Here is a 5,000-nt window from a genome sequence, read left to right on the forward strand (position 1 = left end):
ATTAGTAAGAATAAGAATAAAAATAATAATAATAATAATAGAATAATTATACCGGAAAATAGTACGAACGATGGTGTAAATGATATGGTGGATCGTAGTACTGGAAGGGGGCATGGTTTCGCAGTGATCAATAATACGGGACCCCGTAGCAGGTTGAAGAAATGTAATTGTAGGGACCCATCAGAATGTCCGATTAGCGGAAATTGTCGCCTGGAAAATGTAGTTTATAAATGTAGTGTTGAGGCTCAAGGAGGCCAGAGAAAATATATATTGGAAGCACAGTAGACTTTAAGCAGAGCTATCGATCCCGCCTGAGCTCTTTCAACAATCCTAAATATAGGACCTCTACAACATTGGCATTACATGTTAATGAACTTAAGGAAAGGAATGTTGAATTTAAAATATCATGGGCTATCCGTGCGCATGCCTCCCCTTATAGAAGTGGGTCCACTAGATGCGGTTTATGAATAAGGAAGGCATATACTATATTGAAAAATTACAACAATGCAGTGTTCAATAAGTTCACTGATGCAATACCGGCGTGTACGCATAAGATCCATTCGACGTTCCATAGGAAATTTAGAAATAGAAATAGCAATAAAAGTTAGAGCTAACCAATAACAATTAATTAAGTTTAGTAAGTATAGTGAGTGGTAAACGAGATATAACTAAAGTAATGTAATTATTAAAAAAATAGCTAGAAAATTTAGAAATAGAAATAGCAATAAAAGTTAGAGCCAACCAATAACAATTAATTAAGTTTAGTAAGTATAGTGAGTGGTAAACGAGATAAAACTAAAGTAATGTAATTATTTAAAAAATAGCTGTTAGTCGAGGACTCGAACCTGAATATGTGGCTTTGCATGTATGGGAGAATTTATAAAATTGAAATAAAATAAAATAAAATAAAATAAGTGCTGAAGTGAAATGGTCCAGATGGCGCTGTGTGCATATAATTTACTATGGCGGCTGGATCGAATTGTATACGTATAAAGTTCCATTCAGGATCGACGAAAAAATTTCTGAGAGTACATAAATGCCATGTTCTGAGAATGGCCGGTATGTGGTTGTGTATTTGTTTTATATGTGTTGTATAGGACAACCTGATGAGGGGAGTGCCAATTTTAAGTACTATTTTAAGTACTGATATGTCTAATATTAATTGGCACATCCCCGAAACGACCCGTAGATGAACCTCTGTATATCTTATATTTTGTAAGCTTGTATATGTATTATATTCTATGTACTATTCGCCGGAATTTTATTCGTCTTTTGATATGCCATATTTTTATTTTATTATCATTATATTTATTTCTCTTATTCTAACAGTTTTAAGCGTGTTATATACAAAAATTATATTTATACTTTTATTTGGATACTTATATATTACTGAATTAAAAAAAAATTTTAAATGTCGGACTGTTTAGATATAAATTAATATATAAGATTTGTATGTGTCTGGTCTATCTTTGAATTTTGTGATGTTCCTGTGGTTGTTGCTCGCATTGCCTCCCCTTGGATAAAAAAGTGTATACAGCTCATTGGAGCACTTCTATTTCCAGTCCGTTGTATGTTAGTTAGTTAGTTAGTTAGTTAATTTGGCTCAAAAGCAAATAGCAAGGCCATGTAGGGGGACATGGAGTTAGGTACAGGGTGGTGTTCATGTAAAGAGTTCAGGCCACTTGAGGTCCAGGGAGGCTTTGAACAAAGCGGTCGTCGGCATCTTCACCATCTCGTCTGGCAGCTTGTTCCACGGATCCGCAACCCGGACGGAGAAAGCTCCTCTCCTTCGATTTAGATGAAATCGTCGCAGGTAGAGCTTTTCGGAATGACCCCGCAGCCGACGCTTTGGAGCAGGAGTGAAGAACAGCTCCTTCGAGAGGTTACACTTCCCGCTTATGATGTTGTGGGCGAGAATGAGATCACCACGGCGGCGGCGTTTTTCAAGAGAATAAAGGTCGAGCGTCCTCAGCCTTTCTTCGTAGGACAAATTTTTGAGACCATGAACCATGCGGGTAGCCAGCCTCTGGACTCTTTCGAGATGCCGTATGTCTTTGAGGAGATAAGGAGAAGAGGCTTGAATCCCATACTCCAATATGGGTCTCACCAGCGTGACGTAGAGTGGTAGGAATATGGCTGCTGTGAACATTCCGAATGACCGTCGAATCAAAAACAGAATTCCGCGTGCTTTGTTGGCAGCATGGACGCACTGGGCCGAAGGCGAAAAGGAGGAATCCACCAAGATACCCAGGTCCTTTACCTGATCGGTCCTCTCCAGCAGCAGACGACCCGGCTCGAAATCAAGTTGAGGTGCAGGAGTAGAGCCGACAGGCAGATGACAGCACTTTGACACGTTCAGACACAGGTCCCAATCGTTAGACCACTTCCAAATTTGGTGGAGGCATCGACGAAGATCCTCTATACTACCGCGAGGAGCGACCAGTTTGATATCGTCGGCAAATAGAAGGGTGTGTTGCGTGAGGTCGTCGGGCAAGTCATTTATGAAGACTAAGAACAACAAGGGCCCAAGCACTGAACCTTGAGGCACGCCACTGCTCGCACTGGAGACGTCGGACCGCGAGCCATATATCTTGAGCGTTGTTGTCACTCAGGATATAACTTTATAGTTTGTAATATATATATATTATATATATATATATATATATATATATATATATATATATATATATATACATATATATATACATATAATTTATTATGGTATTTATTATGGTAGTATTGTCTTTTAGAGTCCCTGATAGCGTGAGGCATTTATGTCTAGTAGTGCCATTTATATATATATAATATATATATATATATATATATAATATACATTATATAATATACATTTATATGTTCATATATATATAAAGAGAGAAAGAGAGAGCGAATATGCATCTATATAAATATTACTTTTATATTATATATGATATATTATTTTCGTATGAATGTGCGTGGCCTAGTAGTTAGGCGTGTTGTACATGCAGTCTTAGGATCGTTGTTTCGGTTCACAGACCGGCTAGGCTTTGAGCTCTCTTGACCAAAACACTTCATTTGATATTGCTCCACCCACTCGGCTGTAAACGACTAACTCTGTGATGGCCTTGCTTTCCAATCAGGCGAGACGTTGGCCTGGTCACCAAGCCAGCGGGGGTGACATCATACGAAAGCTAAAACGAAGCAAAACGCATTGTATCTAACGACGTATAACAACATTCGATAATCTCGTCGATCACGCGATGTTATTTTTTTATATGTTATTATATTTTATATTATATTACACTTTGTCTGCATAGACACGATCTAGTTACAAAAAATGCATAAATTTTAGAAATCAACGACGATGAACCCCTTATTCAAGATAAGTTGATGTTTGTAAAGCTGTAAGATGTGATTTTAAAGGGGCACACTGCTACTAATTTTAGTTGCCCAATCGACAGTTAGCTTGACCTCTATTGATGCTATAAAATTGCCATAGTTCCCAAAATAATTTACAAATTATTAGTTACTTGCAAATGTCTAAAATGGAAACCACTTCTGGTTTTCTATTTCCCGTTGATTGTATATTTATTAACTTTCAATATCTCAGCGTTAAATTCTTTATCTCGTTCCGGCTTCTGCTTTGTCAACAATAAACCAATAATTTGATTTCAATTGCTCAAATATAGAAATGTATTCAAGGAGAAAATAACAAACATAATATTGTTTTTATGTGGCTATTTGTCTTACGGTGCAGTCTGAAAACAAAAGAATAAAATTAATATCTTATTTATAATACTTTAATACTAGAATAACAAAATTATCAGCTATATCACCCTTGCGGGATTGTTATTCAGGATTACATTACTGTCATAGAATTTATATTCTAATCTTACGATTTTAAACTGTAAATTTGCTTTGTACAGCACTCCAGCATTGAAGTCTGGTAGGCAAATTGTTAGATCTCTGATTAAGAAAATAGTTAGTGTTGGTTATTGTTTTTGTTAGTTTTTTTCCCGGGATGATCCCCGATTGAGAAGAACTACTATAAAGCCCGTTCGTTAGGAATTATCTAGGAATATATTATCTAACAGGTCCTCGATTGCAAGGTCCTAGTGTTAATTATTCAGTGTGAACCCTCTCCTACTTTTATTTCTCAAGCAAGTGTGTTGTAGCGCCTGATTTGGCTCATGAAGAGAACAGTTCTGTACAATTACTATTATACATTACAATCATGAAACTGAATCTTGTTGAAAGATGTACTCGGAGGATATGTACGGTTTTAATATAATATTTTATGTAACTTAATATAACCATCACTGGAATGGCTTGCAGATTTATCAAATGATAGAATATTAGAGATCAAATGGCAGGGTGACAGCCGTAGTAGTTCATAATCGATCACTATTTGTTACACAGTGCCTAAAACCACGAGTCCTCATTGGTTATATGAATACGTGCAATTGAATGACTCCGCATTTAATATGTTTGTTTTGCAACTCCATGGAATTACGTTCGAGTTTAGTCAACTACGTACAACCAAGGGAAAGTGTCTTTTCTCATAATTTTGGGTCAACCGTAGAACTGTGACTGAAGTTTGGTTAGCAGAAACTATGTGGAATCCTGATCCTGACGACAGAGTAAATATTTATTTTATCATAAATGCAAAACAACCCCACGGAGGAATCGACGTAAGCTTAAATAATAAACCGCGATAAGTGAACCGCTATATGGCAAGCGAATAATGTAATTCCCACTTAAATTAAACGGCTGTATGTGGTTTCAGAGAAAATGAAATGTTATAAATAGAACCTTGAACGAATAGCCAGGGGCTATCTTATAGATTCATGAAAGGAACTAATTGTTTTTCTATAGCGCTAGACCAGCTCTAATCAAGAAGGCTATGGTACGCAGATACTTATACGAAGGCACCGAGCTGGCAGAAACGTGAGAACGCCGGGCGAAATGCTTAGCCGTATTTCGTCTGCCGTTACGTTGTGAGTTCAAATTCCGCCGAGGTC

General features: G+C 37.0%; 1 protein-coding gene across 3 annotated transcripts in view; it reads left to right on the forward strand.

Moving 5' to 3' along the window:
* Positions 1-5,000, forward strand: part of LOC115224821 (glutamate receptor ionotropic, NMDA 2B-like) — a 743,429-nt gene that overhangs the window by 124,273 nt on the left and 614,156 nt on the right. The window lies entirely within an intron of this gene.

The sequence above is a fragment of the Octopus sinensis genome, linkage group LG2 (genome assembly GCF_006345805.1).
Source record: "Octopus sinensis linkage group LG2, ASM634580v1, whole genome shotgun sequence".
In the NCBI taxonomy this organism is placed as follows: domain Eukaryota; kingdom Metazoa; phylum Mollusca; class Cephalopoda; order Octopoda; family Octopodidae; genus Octopus; species Octopus sinensis.